The sequence below is a fragment of the Crotalus tigris genome, unplaced genomic scaffold, assembly GCF_016545835.1.
Source record: "Crotalus tigris isolate CLP2741 ecotype Arizona unplaced genomic scaffold, ASM1654583v1 scf7180000020342.816771, whole genome shotgun sequence".
NCBI classification, from domain to species: domain Eukaryota; kingdom Metazoa; phylum Chordata; class Lepidosauria; order Squamata; family Viperidae; genus Crotalus; species Crotalus tigris.
Genome location: NW_024097975.1, coordinates 215029 through 232781, shown reverse-complemented (window position 1 = coordinate 232781; position 17753 = coordinate 215029). Strand labels below are relative to the sequence as shown.

The window sequence follows — 17753 nt, the reverse complement described above, 5'->3', positions numbered from 1 at the left end:
AGAATAGATAAAAAAGAGAGAATGAACATACTTTTCCTCAGAAAAGATGCTGCATCATTTAGTTGAAATGATACTCATATTTATTACCAATCCTTCTTTTTACAGTTTCTAACCCCCCCCCCCCACCAAAGGCCCAGGAAAGTTGCTTGATTTTAGCCAAATTTATGGGCTTGCATTTGTGTACATTCATCTTGGCTTAGAAAGGAATTAAGTCCTTAATATGGTGCCTTAGAGTCTATCTTTTTTGAACAATATATGTGCTCCTCCCCCAAACTTATTAACTACAGTTATCCACTAATACTAGTATGCTATACGAAAATTATATAGTCTTGCTTTAAGGTTTTTTTATTTGTTTACTAAATTTTTATATTACTACAGTCTGCAAGATTCATGGCAGTGTATCATTACAAAAAAAAACTAAAAAAAATGAAATGTATTAAAGCCATTAATTCTACTGAACAATTCAGCCCAACATCTTCCCAATCCTTGGGAGATTGTTCCGAACAGTAGATGCCATATTTATGTTCAAGAGCACACCTTCAAGTCATTATTGGCTCCTGGCAACTGCCTGGATTAGTCATCTTGGAAATATTTTCAAAGGTGATTTGCCATTGCCTGCTTCTTTGGGCTGAGGGAGAGTGACTGTCCAAGTGACTAAGGTAGGACTAGAACTCTCAGTCTCTAGTCTTATTCCTTATTCACTACATTATACTGGCTTCATTTTTAGATGCCACCATACAAAAAATTCTTGCTTGCTTCTGAACTTCTTACCCAGAATGTATGCACTGGATGAGTAAGGTTCATTTGAAGCAGAAGTTCTTGCAAGTACCCCATGTATTACATAGTTCTCTGTATGTCAGAAGTATTTCTTTGAATTTTATTTGTTTCTGTACATGCATGTATAATTATGTCAAGGACAGAAATATATGTTAGGGATGAGCCATAGGAGCTGTTGGAAAAAGTATGCTGGCACAAGTTTGCTGAGGTTTTGAAGTCCTGAAAATGAATTGCAGGATCTTTGGCTTCCTTTTGGATGATGAGTCAACATAGCAACGGTTAATGGTACCGTGTTGAAAGTAAGGCCTACCTAGAAAATAAGCCCTAGCTTAATTTTGGAGGGTGAGCTTAATATAAGCCCCCACCCCAAAATAAGCCCTAGTTTTGGGGTTAGGCGCACACCTAAAAATCAAGCTAGGGTGGGGGTGGGGGATGGAGCTGCCCCACACGCCCTGCAACCACATAACTTACAGCCAGGCCTCTCCTTGCTGGCCCACTTCTGTGGTGTCTTCTGTAGCCAGCCATGCATTTCTCAGTCACAAGCCTTTCCGGAAGGTCACTGCAGCCAAGAACTGAGCTATGGATACAATCCATAGCTCAGTTCTGCAAGACCTCTGCAGCTGAATCCATAGCTCGGAACTCGGCTGCAGAGGCCTTCCGGAAAGGCCTGACTGTGAAATGCAGGCCAGAATGCAGCTATAGAATGAAGCTGGAGCTTCGGCCACAGAAGAAGTAGACTGGCTGGGCGGGGCTGTTGGTGTTGGAGGTGAGTATAAAAGACATCCCCCCCCCAAAGAAAAACGAAAAGACCTGGTCTTATTATCCGTAGCATGAGAGTCAGTAGTATGAGAGTCAGTGGAGAATGAAACCTCTAGAGTAGCTTTTCAAATGGCTGTAATTTTTTTTCCAAGTTGGTGGCAGCAGCAATGTGTATGGTTGCGTCCTAGTATCAGAAGGTATAGTCCACAGCTGCATAACTTCTTAGGCTGTAAAGCAGAGATGTCAAACTTGCAACATCACGTGACGTGTTGTGACAGATTGCGACTTTTTTTCCATTGCTGGAAATGGGGTGGGAATGGTTTCGGCATGACACATCCATCCTGTAGGCCGGCAGTTTGACACCCCTGCTGTAAAGGAAACAGTGGGAGATTTGTATTTTCAGGATTGCGAGATTCTGTTAATGTAGATTTAGTGTAATACAGAGGTAACTCCTTTGGCCTGTTCCCTGTCTAGTGTACCTGGGAAAGCTGATACCACCCACCTAGATGCTCTGTGCAGATGCTCACAAGGATAGGTCTCAATGTCAAATATTGATTCTTTGTTCTAGCACCAGTCATTCAATCCTCAGTGTCCTGGACTTTTGCTACTGAATGTCAGATCAACCTGTAATAAGGTCTCCCTCATCCATTATTTTGTAGGGGATGAGAAGACCGAATGGGCAAACATTATTAACATTATCAAAACCTGGTTGGGCTTGGAGAGATTTCAGTGGGGCTTCAACTACAACTTTGAGGCAGGGAAGACAAAGTAGTTGTAATTACCCAAGAGATTTTGGTGGCTTTCAGATATGCTATCCCACATATCATGAATCCTTGTTTGCAAAGTTGGATTTTAGATATCAAATGAAATTCACTGTACTGTATCAGCTTCCTGATATATGGCTGATTTTCTATCTGAACCACCTGATGCTGGGTCTAGATTCAATGGCAGTGAATTTCATGGCTTCCATGGCAATTACAAACTTTAACACTAATTATTGTCGCTTCAACTCACTCATTTTAGACAAAAGAACAACTGAAGTAGCTGCAGAAAAGAAGATTAAAGGGCAACAAGATCTTCAAATATCTGAAGATTTGTTAAGCAGTGTAGCAAATATCTTTTTGTTGCTCCAATTCTTTAGAATTGGTATGTCAAGTTTATCTACTTCGAACAATGGCAAATGATAAGACACAGTCTTGCCTAATTATCCAAGAGGAGTTCAAACCTGCTGCTCCTGATGAAGTGGACAGAACAGTGACTTTAGCCCCCTGTATTTTAGATCCCAGACCCTACTGGTTGATTAAACTTCAGGTCAGGGGGGTCTCCCTGGCATTTAGGCCAGGTAGGTAGATGAGCTGTTGAAGATGCAGCTTTTTGTTTGGGTGGGTGTTGTTTAATCAAGTCATAATTGGTTATGTAGGCTTATGTGGTTTCAATCTTTCACAGTAACTGCTATGAGATAGGAGTTTCTATATACCAGTGAAATAATTGGTATTCAACTGCTTTGAAACTCATCGAATTTATACAAAATTTATACAAACACTCATTGAATTTATACAAAATACTCAATGCATTTTGATACAAAAATTTGTCCCGGTACTCATCGTTTGTTTGGTACTCAATGCACAAGCTAGAGTTTGTTGTTGTTAGATGCCTTGTGACTCACTATATTATTCCTTATGGGAAAAATGTGTTTGGTACTCATCGTTTTTGGTACTCATCATGCCTCCTGGAACCAATTAATGATGGCTACCAAACTACCAGTATATATGCAGTTGTTGTAATTTGACTCTGCTTATCAAAAATAATATTAAAGTTTTGTTAACTTATTCTGTGGTCTTTTTAATAACGTTGGCATGGCGCATAAACATTTTATTTCTTTTTATCCTACATGGAATGATATAATACATGTAATAAATAAAATACATGTAATTACCATAAATTCAGAAGAAACCATAATTTGTCTATATTGTTTCAACAGCATTAATAAACATATGAGCAACAAAACATTCTTGTTATTTCAATCAGAATAATATAATTTCTTAGTGACAATTACTTTTTCCTAAATCTTACTGCTAACATATTTTCTATGTTAGTTTTACATCGTACTGCTTTTATACAAGAGACATTTCTCCCATGACAGCCATCTTATAGTACACTTTCCTTTGTTTGTTATTAGATGATGTCACAAAATATTTTGTGAGCATTTTTCTAAGTCAGTGGTCTCCAACATTTCCAGCTTTGCGGACTGGGGGGGGGGAAGAGGGGATAATTTCGCACAAACAATAGGTAAAGCACGGGTGCACGCAGCTCCATTTTTGTGAGTGGCAGGCAAATGAAGCTCTGTGCATGCTCATCTGCCCACTGTGCACACAAGTGGAACTGTGTGCATGTTCACTTGCCTCTTCCACGGCTCAGTTCTGAACAGGCCATGGTGTGGGGGTTGGGGACCTCTGTTCTAAGTGATGCCCTGGGAAAATAGTCAAAACATTGTGCACCTACATCACTGACTTAAAGAAATAGAAATCGTTCAGTTTTACAATTGTGTTTTGGCTTTTCGGTCTGTCACCTACTTAGAACAGCAAAGACAGAAAGTAAAATATGATTATTGAGTGGCACTCAGCATCCAGACAGATCAGAATGCAGGCAGCAGAGCGGTAATTATTAGCTTTCAGCACCCATTAGTTTCAAATGTAGATTAATTTTTCTTTGGGGAACATTTCCTATGCCTTTTGGTTAAACAAAACCACTATAGGGTATGATTGACAAGGTGCATAATTCTTTAGCATTTTTGTCAAATGTGTATAAATCAAAGGTGCCAAGTACCCTTGATGGCATTTTGTCTTTCTTAATTGTGCGCTGGAATGTTGCTAGGAAACATGCAATCACTGCTAAACCACTTTTCTGCTGACTTCAAACCAGTTTGTGGTTTTTTAACGGCAGACTAAAGGGAACCAAAAGATATCTGTCCTCTTCTACCCTCCTTTTTTTAAATTACTGGCTGCTGATGTATCTGTGTGCTGATTGTGGTGAGGGTTTATTTAAGTATGATACTGGTCTTTCAGCTAGCCAAAGAGGTAAATAGTACTAGGAATCAAATTGCTTGAATATATAAGTTTTAAATTAACTTTGAAGAGCAGTTTTATTTATTTCAATTTCTGAGAAATAGCCAAATAGGTTTGTTTGTGGAGAATGGATATTTAGGTGTTATGTGATTTCTCTAAATGAAAACTGAGCTGATATTCTTTGAAATTGGACATGAAATATTATTTAAACTCACCCCTGACCCCTGTCTAGATGCTAGGTATACTTTTGGCAATGAAGATTAATTAAAGAGAAGAAATTGCCATTACTGTTACTTAAGCAGAATACATTGACGAATTCTTTCATTTTCTTTTCTTTTTCTTTTTCTAGCTTATTATGCCAGTCTAGTCAGGTTTAAGCAAGGCTTTGGGACAATTACATCTTTTGTTATTTAGTGACAAGCCACTAAAAACGGATTGGTAGCTATTCAGGATTTAGTATCATTCATGATGTGATGGATTCCTGCATAAAGCAGGTGGGTTGAATTAAATGACCTATAACAGTGTTTCTCAATATATAGTCTGAGTACCTCTGAGGGTGCCTGAAATTAAAATTATTTGAAAGTTTATGATGAAAAGTAATACATTATTGAAATCCTTTAAAATAATTGTGAGAAATTGTAGTGGCAGCTAGTGCAATCCATTTTAATTTTTAATATTGTAAATCTTATAAATATGGTCCATATAACAAAAGCTATAATTTTTAAAAGTGGGAAGCGATCCTGAGAGAAAAAAGATTAAGAAATTCTGATGTACAAGGTCCCTTCCAACTTACACATTGTACCATAATTTGCTGTATATGCTTTTAGAGAAGCTTTTATGTGCAGTTTAAGGAACTTTGAAAAGAGAAAAGGCTTATAGTGTCCAAATTAATATAAACAGAACCAGGCATCTTTATTCTTAAATTCACATAACCCCGATGGGGTGAGATTGTAAGTGGGTAGGGATAAAGAGATAGTTGCCTGCATCAGCTGCTGGCTCATGTAGCCTGATTCGAAAGTTTGCTGTAAATATAATGTACTTGTGGTTTTCTTTGAAACCAGTGGCGCCAGAAATTGGCTGCAGGGTTTTCCTTTTTTTCTTTAAAATGTTTTATATTTTATTACATTATTAGATTTTTTTCTTTAAAAAATGCTATTGTTCCATATTTGGATCATTAAAGGCTTTTAGGGCATGCATGCCTACACGCTTATAAGAAATATGGACGTCACCAGGACCTCAAACTATGTATTTTTTTCTGTATCTTTACTTTAATGTCATTTTTGACTCTCTGCCCAGGTTTGGATTATTAGGTTTTCCCCTTTGCTAGAACAGAAATTAATCTACTTTTCCCCTCTGAATGCACAAAGGAGCCTTCTTTTCAGTTATAGTGAATTAAAGTTTTACTATAAGTAGCATAACTATATTCTTCTCCTCTCTATTTTCTTAGGAGTAGGAATAGTCTGTTTATTTTTATGAATGCTTCAGTTGTAAAAAGGTGCTGTGAATTAGGAATTATTATGTTACATTTTGAGCTAATTTTATTATTTTGTAAAAAAGATCCTTTGACATTTTAGTCCCTTGTGCATGATGATTTTTAAATATATAGTCTGGTTGAAAAATACAGATCAGTCATCTTTTTCTTGAATGCATACCTTTCTGTCCTGTCCAGGTACAACATGAAATGAATGGAAAGTGCAAGTTTACCTTGTTATATTGGCAGAGAAATAAATCAAAACGAGGAATGTAACATATACAAAAAAGTTCAACTAAGTAGAATATAAGCACATGACCTTAAATATAAAACAGCTACTTAATTTGCAGGAATTGACAAAATAATTAAAACTGCTAAAAAGCAAAATCAGAGAAGCTGGTAATCTATCTAGAACTGTGCTTAGGAATTCCCAAAAAATACCTTTTTCCTCATAGTGAGAGCAGCACCATATTTAGAAAACATCAAGTTGAAGATAATTGCTCTAAATTATAGAAATGAATCAAGTAACTTAGCAAATGTACGTTTACTTAATTTCTTTGTTTTATAGCTTCTTTCTGTACTTTCTTAAGAAAGGGTGTGAGTGCATATTCACAATTAAAGTCTGGAGTAATTACATTAACTGAAAGTGAATTTTCCTATGAAGCATTATAATATGAAAATATAATGTGTAAGAAACAATTATGAGAAACATGTTTATGTCTATAACTAAAACTTCCTTAAAGTTTTTAGAAAAACATTATTAAATAACACATACCGTGTTTCCTTGAAAATAAGACCTGGTCTTATTTGTTTTATTTTTTTTTCCTCCAAAAGAGGCACCAGGTCTTATTTTTGGGGTGGTGGCGTCTTTTCCACTCACTTCCGGATCCGACAGCCCCACCCAGCTGGCCCACTTCTTCTGCGGCCAAAGGAGCAGCTTCATTTTGGAGCTGAGAATGGAGTTTCGGGCTGCATTTTGCAGGCAGAGGCCTTTCTGGAAGGCTATTGCAGCTGAGAACCGAGTTATGGATTGAATCCATAGCTCGATTCTTGGCTGCAGAGGTCTTGCAGAAATGAGCTATGGATTGAATCCATAGCTCCGTTCTTGGCTGCAGTGGCCATCCGGAAAGGCCTCTGACTGAGAAATGCAGGCCTGGGGACGCCGCAGAAGAAGTGGATTGGCGAGGAGAGGCCTGGCTGCAAGGTAAGTAGGTGCGGGGCATGTCCATCCCCCATCCCCACGCTAGCTTAATTTTTAGGTGTGTGCCTCACCCCAAAACTAGTGCTTATTTTGGGGTAGGGATTATATTAGGCCCACTCCAAAAAATCAAGCTAGGGCTTATTTTCAGTTAGGTCTTGCTTTCAGGGAATAATCAAGGGCTATGAGCTTTGTTTTTTCCCAGTATTTAGAGATGAAACTAGATTGCTTTATGTCAGGCATATATGTGTTCACTACCTTCCCTTCCGCTTTTGTTTTTCCTAGTGAAAATTGCTAGGTGGATGTGAGCATGCACAGGGAAATGAGAGGGAAGAGACTCAACATTTTCTCTTGTACATGTTGAGAAAGCTGTGATTCATCATGTCTTTCTGACTTAAGACACATGAATCATACCAGAATTTTACAACCTATATGGGATTAGCCACCCTCTTTCATCCAATATTATTAACTGGATCTAAACTCAATAAGTGAGAGCCAGTTTGGTCTAGTAGTTATAAGGTACCAGGCTAGAAAGCAGGAGACCATGAGTTCAGGTTCCACTTTAGCCATAAAAGCCCACTTTGAGCCAGTCCCTCTCTCTCAACACAACACAACAAACACAAGTTTGTTGTTGTGAGGAAAATAGGAGGAAAATGTGTTGGATATGTTTGCCGCCTTAAATTATTTGTAAAACAATAAAGACAGAATACAAATAAACAGACAAACTCTTAGAAAGTGATATCCTTTGAAAGAACAATACCTTTTTGGGTCATCTTATAAGCACCAAATCCTCCTTATGGTAATTAATTACTCATTCATACATGACTCACAGAGGCTAGAATGAAGAAACTGACTACTTTTCTATAACCTTCACTCCCAACCCATTTGGTGGCTGGGTAATCTCATTATTCCATTCTAGGTCTGCTATAATGATCTAAGAAGTCTGGAGAAATTCAACAGGAATTTGACCTTAGTCATATAAGTTATGCAACAATTGAGACTCTTATCCAGACATTTTGTACATGAGCATAGAATTATCAAACGTCTACTATTTCTTTTTCCCTGAAGTAGTGAAAAGAAAAAAAGTCACAGGTCTCTTAACTTTTTTTGTCTTTGTAAGCACATATGTTGCTATTGCTTAAATTAGAACCACCACTGCAGTTCTATGGTTAATCATAAAGTATTGGAGTATCTTTCTTCCTTCTGTTTTATTATGACATGCATGGGAAAAAGACAACAATAACAGCAAGACTAAGTATAGGGAAAAAAAAGAAAGGAATAGAAAAAAAAAAGGCCAGACAGGGAAAGAGTAGAAAAGAAAGACAGTGGGGGAGGAAATAAAGAAGATAAAACTATTTCAAATGTAATTTGTCCTCCATACTATGTCCTCCTCTGCAAAAGACTAATGGGGAGTGGGATCCAGCTGTCCTGTTGCAAGAGAAATTTCCTCACTTTTGCTAGGCATGTCATTGGAGGAAATAATTCCATTCCACAGTTAAGGAAATAGGCTACTGGACACCAATGAATTGCTGAATAACCAATGGTGTCTATAGTAATTGCTAACATTTCATCTTTGAACATTATTGTGCTCACAAAGATTTCATATGCCTTCTTTTCATAAAGGCAAAAAAATAGTTTAGAGCAGCGGTTCTCAACCTGTGGGTCGCGACCCCATTTGGGGTCGAACGACCATTTCACGGGGGTCGCCAAACAACGCAGTCCGCCATTTTTTCCCCTTTTCCTTAGCTGTGCTAGTCCCTTTTATTCTATTGGCTTTTGAAAGCCAATAGAATAGACTCTTTTGAATAGAGTCTAATTCTATTGGCTTTCAAAAGCCAATAGGAATTGTCCAGGCTGTCTCTGCCCTGCTGAGCTCGCCAAAAGTCCCATTCTGCAAACGGTGCTGCAAGTTGTCTGCAGCGAAGGTGAGCTGTCTGGAAGTTTCCACCCCCCTCTTCTGAGCAACTACTAAAAATGTAAGTAAAAAGGGCCAGGGGTGGGAGGTGGGAGGCTGGCAGGCACAGGGAGGGTTGCTGGCATGCGTGGGGCCCGACAGGTGCCTTACCTCCCTTGGGCTGGGCCAGCTGATGGCCCAGCCGGTGGTTGGCCTTCTCCGTCTCTGCCGCTTGCCAGCTACGCCTCGGCCAGCGCAGGGGGCGACAACACACATGCGCGGCGCTCCCAGGCAGGGAAAGTCCTCGACTTACAACTGGTTGGGTAGTCCTTGACTTATGACCGGTTGGGTAGTCCTCGACTTACGACCAGCTGGGGGTCGCGGCATTAAAAAGATTGAGAACCACTTGTTTAGAGGTTGGGCAATGTTGATTTAGTGACTGCAGTGTAGACAAAAGATTTCCTGATATTTCTTTGCTAAGTGTGGCTGACATCTTTGGATGCAAGGTGATTTCCAGATGACAAAAGTGTCATCTAACTACCAGAACCATGGTGATGGTTTTAGGGATGCCATGTCCAAGTGCATTTTCTTCCATTTTTTTCCATGAGAAAATTTGCCATTCATACAGTTGATTATTTCATTGGAAGTAGCATACTAACTAGTAAAGAGGGATAAAATATCAAAACTGTTATTGGACCAGACCAAAGACCTGTGTGTTTTCAACTTCTCAGTGAAATGATCTCTGATATATGTATATGTTTGTCCAATATATGATTGCAGGAGAGTTGCCAGGTATTTCGCAACATGATATGTGGGAGAGTTGATGGTGCTAACCACTGGACATAACGGAACCTGTTCCTTATCTATTTTGGGAAGCCCATATAGCTGGGGTAGCAGAGCTTTCATCCTGTGTAGATTTCTGTGTTTATTGAGTAAGAATGATGAAGTCTTGATAAAATAAATAAGGTTTCCGTGGCACTTTTGTTGTGCGATTGCAATTTTTTTTGGTATGTTATTGGAGCTAAGAGATCCTGCATCTTCTTTTGATAGTCTTCAATGTTCATGATGGCAATGGCATTGCAAAATAATTGTCCTTTCTGGAGTCAAACAATTGTTCCTGTTCCTAAAAAGCTTAGGAAATTTTGTATTTTGAGCATAACAAACTGAAAACAGCTGCAGAAGCTATCAAATGATCCAGCCCCAGTGCTATTTTGGGGTTTAATAATCTTTCAACTTTATTGCATGAAGAAATTGGCATCTAGAGGATTGTTCTATTCCGCTGAAAATCCTTGGAAAATTGATATGTGCAATAAAAACATTCAGTGCAATCTCTTTCTATGTATAACTCTCAATCCTTCCAGGTCAGGCAGACAGGAAACACAAGTAGATAAACTAAATCTACTTTATTATAAGGCTACATTAACACAATGTTGCAAGTCTGGAAGTCTGAACTTGTTGCGGCCACTTTTGACCATCTGATCAATTAGGGCAGTGTTTCTAAGTTTCCTTCTCTGACTGTTAAGCCCTTGGGGAAATCCCCCTTCTCTTGTCTGTTTGTTTCCAAATTATCATATTTTTCCCTCATCCCCTAAGATCATCTACATGTTCTATTAAAATAGTCTTTTCTTGAATCACATGTATATGTATGTACGTATGTACATATGTTACTACTTTTTCTTTTTCTTTGTGTGTATGAACGAGAGAGAGAGAGAGAGAAAAGAGAGAGAGAGAGAGAGAGAGAGAGAGAGAGAGAGAGAGTGCATATACATTTGGGTAGTATTTCCTGGTGTCAAATATTAAAAAGCTATATAATGGCAGATTTGGGGGGAGGGAAATCATGAAATTGAAACTGAATTATTCAAAGTCTACTTCATCTTACCTTTCTCAGTATTTCCTTGCCAGTAGTATTGGTGAAGTATATGTGCAGATCTAAGCAGTGTGGCCTTCTGCAATTGATGTTTGAGAAACATCTAGCACAGTCCTTGCTGATGTTTGTATGTGCTTCTGTAAATTATATCTCACCATATTGTTTATGGGAGAGGCACTCTTTGTATGGCCCTTCTGATGAGACCTGTCCAATATATTTGAAGCTCTGGCCTAGCTCTCTTCTTCTTCAGAGTGTGCACAAACCCCACAACCATGTCAAGGGGAGGGCTATTATTCCAATATAATCCAGTATCAGCAGTTTTTTAATAGTTGGAATTTGTTGATTCCAAAGCTGTAACAACAACTTATATAATTTGACATTTGTGTCAATTTATGTTATTTGTGTAATTCCTTCCATGTAGGTTTAGTTCCATTGAGGACTGCATGTTGAGTGCTATTTGTCAGCCAGTTAAAAATAGGTCTGGTGGTGATACTGTGTATCCCACATTTTTTCTAACTTACTAAGAAGTAAGTTGTGGTCTACTTTGTCAAATGCCTTACTGAAATACTTATTAATATTGAAATACTTACTGATACATATGGTTCCATTCTCCAGATGTCCCTTAAGTCCCTGCAGAAGTCCCTTAAGACCGGCTCTGCTCCCAAACCTGGAGTTATGGTCCATGTGGAGTCCCTATTGTAGTTATCTTTAATGTTATTACTGTTATGTTAGTAGTTTCACATTTATATTATTTGCCAGTCCATTCGTGTTCTAATTCAAAATGCTGATTTTGACCTTTTAAGTCCTCCTCCAGATTCCCTCTTCCCACACACCAAAGTTGGGTGAAGCTAGGTTTCTGTAAGGAAGAAACTTTTCTGTAGTGATACCCCATTAATAGTGATCACCCATTTCTATAGTGATACCCCATTCTCCTCAGAAAGGCATGTATATTAGCATAATTTAGGCACCAAATATTCTTTATTGGTTCTGACTTTTAAATTGTATTTTAACTGCAATTTTAATGTATGATGTTTATGGTTTTGTTGATCACCTGGTTATATCATACTTAAGATGTATGATGTCTTTTTTATGTATTTTATTTTATTTATTGCATATGCTTTGTTATAAACTGCCCAGAGAAATTCAGATGTTAGGCAGTTTAAAAAATTGAATCAATAAATGTTAAATGTTGTTTTGCTTTGGGATTTTATTTTTATTGATTTTATTTTTATTTTATTAATATTTATATTCATAATTTACATGGGTATTTTATACTATGTGTTTTGTACATTTCTATGTGCTGGCAGAAGTGTAAGGAAAAGAATCAGGTTCTGAAAGCAGAAATGAAGACTTAAGATATAAAGAGCATTAAATAGGAAATAAATTGGCTGTGTGTATGGCAGAATGTTTTTTTTTTTTTAAAGAATAGGGAATACCGCTTATGTTTGTTTGTAAAGGAGATGAATCAGTAATTTTTGTAATTACAGTTGTAGTGGCATGCAAGAGGTGAGAGTTAAATTGAAATAAGGCAAAAATAGTTGGCTTCCAAGTTTAGGCAACTAAAGTAAGTAGCAGATCTCCGAAAGCTGCAGAAGAACTAACAAAACTGGAAGAAATTGGTGAAGCAGGATCCGACTTCTTTTCGGAATAGAGAAAACAGAGGTTATGTTTTGGTTTCAGGGTAGAGGAAATGGTGGATGATAAAAGAGTGAAAGGGTGGATAAAGGCATGTTAAATGGCATTCAAAAGTTGGAGTAGGCTCATGAGACAAGTGGATACATGAAATAAGGTAATTTGGTTGTATAGGAGGAAGTGTGTTGGAGAAGATAGTGAAGACAAGAAAAATTAGCTAGAGAAGTCAGAACAAATAGAATCTTTGTTAAACAGGAGGGATAAAACTTCGGCAGAGAAGAGGCACTTTAGCATGGATCAAAGAGAAGAACAATGTTGTTTTATTAGGTTAACAGGAAAAAAGGCACAGATAATATATTTAGAGTTGAAAAGGTTAGCGCTCTCTCTCTCTCTCTCTCTCTCTCTCTCTCTCTCTCTCTCTCTCTCTCTCTCTCTCTCTGGTTTATGGAGACATTGTATAGTATCAAATAAGATATAGAACTGAGATTGTGAATTGTATTAATCCTACCAAACACATAATGTTCTATATGAAAGGAAGGAAATGTTACCTGCTTATTTTGCTATGAAAAAAATACAAAAAAATCATGGCAGTTAAAAATTGGCAATTTGCATAACACTGAGTAGTTCTGAAGATTGCAAAAATCAGGACGGAATTGCAAGTTGTTTGACCCTGATGTAAAAAATTAATTATCTGGTCTTTGTTATAAAGCAGATCTTACTAAATTAAGCCAGCTAGCTGTTTGAATTCAAAAAGAACTTGCTTAGTGAGAGAATGAGAACATTGTCTATACTGTAGACAATCTTTCACCATCAATGTTTCTTCTGACCAAGATTTAGTGACTCTGAAAACCAAAAGCAGACTTAAAATGGTCACTCTATTTGCCTTGTTCAACCTAAAATATGGAATTCAACTAAGTTCACCGAGTTAGTCCCAGCAATTAAATAGAATAATAGCAATTTTCTAACAAATATTTTACAGTTGAATTACAAAACTTATATTGTTTCATTCATACATGGGTATGGATAAACTTATTTTATAAACCAAGATAAGTTATAAAAAAGCTCAGTTGAATTGATCTTCCCTTTAAACAAGAAATGCCATTTCAGGTACAAAATCAAGGTACTGTAAACAATTTAATTTAAAATCTAGAAAAGAATGTAAATAATTCGTGATGCAAAATATTCCATTTTGAAGTGATCTAGCTCCAGGATATTCTATTTTTCTGCCATAGCGTTCTTCTTTTTCTTTAAAATGGACTGATACATAACTCGGTACTGATTTTTCTATCTTATCAAAAGTAGTCTATGGTCTACTTTGTTAAGTGCCTTACTGAAGTCCCAGTATACTATGTCCACAGCATTTTCCTGATACACTAATATATTCAACTTTATCAAAAAAGGCAAATAAGATTTATCTGGCATGATGTGTTTTTAACAAACACATGCTGGCTTCTAGTGATTGCCTTGTTCCTTTCTAGGAGCTGACAAATCTACCATTTGTTTGATCTTTTCCAAGATTTTCCTGATATTGATGTCAAGCTGATTAGCCTATAATTTCCTGGAACCACTTTTTTCCAGCAAGCAGCTAAAAGTTGTGATGATAGGTGCTTCACAAACCTCTGTGGGGAGAGCATAATAGAATAAAGAGGGCACCAATGAGCAAATGTCTTACATGTAATTAACTATAAGATGATACTCTTCAATTTGGTGTTTACATAGCCTAAGGACATAGCAAGGACTTATTGGACCAATCACTCTCTCTCAATCTAATTTACCTCACAGGACTGAAATTGTGAGGAAAAAACAGGAGAGAGCATTATATATGCCTTTCCGAGCTCCAAGAATAAAGACAGCAATTAAATCTAAAAAATCAAATCAAACAATAAAGAGATTAATGGAAAGTTGGTATAAATGTTTCAGCAATTGGAAGTTTCAGATGATAGAACTCTTAATACCCAAAATATTGTAGGAAAATAAAAGTTTTTAGATACAAATTTTAATATGTGCATGTCTATCATCAAAAGTTGTACTTTCAATAAACTTTCTGCAGTGGTGCTTTTTTGAAATTTAATCTGCATTTACAAGAGACAGTTGTGGCTTAATATCTTAACTGTGGATTTTGCTGGTTTTTTTCTTTCCCCTTCTCAAAATCAGGAACTCCTTTATTTTATAATAAAGAAGAAGAATGTCTGCAATGTGAGCTGCCTCCTGTTAATCTGCCATTGTGGGGTGAGTTTGCAATAATAGCACCAGGTTAGCTGTTACATGGTGAGGAGGGGACAGTATCTCAACTAAAGGTCAGAAGTAATTAAAAGCTTAGTGGTTTTTTTCAAAAATGTTATCCAAACATCACCAAGGAACTTGATGTTCAATAAGATCAGGAGCAGATTTACATGATGCTCAATAAGATCAGAAGCAGATTAAGTCCCTTGACACTTCAGTGAGGGTTTTAAAGTTCTGTTTCATTCTAAATTGGCAACAGTTTTCCATTAATATATTGTCAAATTTAGATGGGCATTCATATCAACATTTTTTTTTTAAAAAAATCTTATATCCAAATGCTTTGGAATAAGTCCATATATGGGAGATACTTGCCTAGCTCTTCTTTTTGGCTGGATAACAAGTTGAATGAATCTTAGATGTAATTAATGTAATTATAGTCTAGGATGCTGCAGTGCATCCTGTCTTCCAGAGCAAGGATATTTTAGATGCTAATTTTCTCCATGTAGAGGAGACCATTGCCAGCTAGGTAATTTTAGGCTCTCTTTCCCTGTCTCCTTTTAATGGCAGTTATGATTTACTTTGCTCATCGATTTTATTTGAAGATTCTCCTCATGTTTCTGTTATGTAGGAACTTGCGTTTTGCTCCCAAGTCTTTGCCTAGTGATACCACATTGCCTTTGGTGATTAAGACACCTGGTAGTTAAAAACATTTCCCTCATTGCACCCATTTAAATAGTCACTGTTTTCTAGGGCTATGCTTGCTAGCACTTTACCGACAGCTGGACTAGCTTTTAGACAGAATAATCTTTAATTGAATGTAAGTTGTTTTTCCTTTATATCAGGGTAAGTAATAAAGTCACAGAATGGCTGCTTTGTCTTTGCAATTATTTCCCAAGGCATTTCACAGCATCTATGGTTTGTTAAACCAAAATAAAACAATGGTATAAACCTTTTATATGTCTTCTATTTTTACATTTCAATTTACTGCATTATAATTTGCAGCAAAGCTTTATTGCAAATTTTATTATACAAATTAAGATCTGCAATGAAAAAGTACTTTTTAATTGTTGATCATATACTGTAATCCTAAAAATTTATAAATTCTTTCAGAAAGATTAATTATATTAAAGGCAAACATAATTACAGATTTCATCTCTTATGCTATATTTTCCATTCCTCCGTATGAATAGAAGATAATTTTATCTCTGTGGAATTTAGTGTGCTTTTTATCTGCCATTTCCTATATAGTTGAAAAGAGAAGCAGATATACACAGAACTATAACAAAAAATAATAGAACAATAGCAATAGAACAAAAACAATAACAAATAACAAGGGAACAATAACAAAATAGTCTCACCTTAGAAATGAAAACCAGCTGGATGATTTGGCCAGTTTCTCTCTCTCTCTCTCTCTCTCTCTCTCTCTCTCTCTCTCTCTCTCTCTCTCTCTCAGCCCAACACATTTCACAGGGTTGTGGGGAGAAAATAGGAGGTGGAAGCTATATTTGCTGCCTTGAGTTATTTATAAAAAATAATAAAGGCAGGATTTTAAAAAGGGATTGTAAGTATAAGATATTGCAAGTCCACTAAATCCTCTGCTGGCATCTCTGAACATGTTATACTATAGTTGCCACATTCCCAACCTCAAGTGATGTTACAGTTTTATGGATAATGGGACTTACAATCAGAGAATTCTGAACAAATAGAAGTAATTTTGAAAGCAGTGAAATTCTTTATTTCAAATTCTCCATGTATGCTGTTTCTTATTCTAAATATCACTCTTTTCTTCAAGTTTATACCAAGAAAGATCTGAAAAGGCTAGAAGGTAATTCACCATACCGTATTAAATCTCATAAAGCAGATGATCTACAAAGACCATTCCTAATCAGATGAGAGCCCTATACCCAATTGAAAACACCTGGGAATAATTATAGAAAGAAAAATAGGATTTCTAAAGTAACCACTCTTATAATCTGACGCAATATATATGTCTGATTTTCTTTTTGAAATTGTAATGTGTCAGTTAACTTCTGGTCCTTCAAAAAGTTTGAAGAGAGCGTAGTTATGGTATCACCCCTATATAATCAAAATTGTTAAACAAAGGCTATGTTTATGATGGTGGTTTAGATGTTAAAGGCTATATTTTGATAACCATTATTTGTAAAAAAACCCACCATTTTGCAGTGCCATATTTATTTTATGCAATTTTAACAATATATTTATTGATCTTCAAGATATTAGGGACACATGATTTCTACTAATGTATTTTTAGTTATATCTTCCTACTGATATCCAAGATAATATATAATGGATTCAGGGAGGGGGTTCTTTTATCTGGAAGTTGGTTTCTCTTGCATCTGGTTTATACATTACTCATTATACATTATATATCTCAAAAAGCATTACTTCCATAGTCAGGACTTCTGTCCCATCTTGGCCAGAATAATGAGTTAAAAGAAATTCAGTAGGGTAATAATATTCTTCATTGCTCCAGGGGCCCAGTTATGAAATTAATGCTGGGGGGATGGGGGTGGAAACAGCTACATGTGTATTGATTGAGAACACTTCCATATGATACATTTCCATATTGGAATCAAAATGAAGTGAATCTAAGTGACTGCATTTGTAAAATAAACTCAGTGTAGTTTATAGAACTATTGTGAAAACATAGACTCTTGTATCTTGGCTTCATATAAACTCAATATGGCTCTGCCCATTTTGTAGATGCATATGGTTATAAAGAATGTTTATGTTATAAAGAATTGGGCTTGCAACATTATGCCATAGTGCTACTTTTGTATTCTATCTTTCCCTTGCCCTTCCCATGGGCACTACTGCCCATGTTGTTGCTTGACACTTCGTCATTT

At 36.6% G+C, this 17753-nt stretch overlaps 1 protein-coding gene across 3 annotated transcripts in view; it reads left to right on the top strand.

Annotated features, from left to right (window-relative positions):
• Nucleotides 1-17753, top strand: part of ROR2 (receptor tyrosine kinase like orphan receptor 2) — a 107378-nt gene that overhangs the window by 35825 nt on the left and 53800 nt on the right. The window contains exon 1 of one of the 3 annotated variants that reach the window (XM_039366512.1): nt 14824-14892. The exons of the other annotated variants lie outside the window; for them this stretch is intronic. The gene's annotated coding sequence lies outside the window, so the exon portion shown is untranslated. Of the gene's footprint in view, nt 1-14823; nt 14893-17753 lie in introns of those variants that run through there. 3 annotated transcript variants of the gene reach the window in all.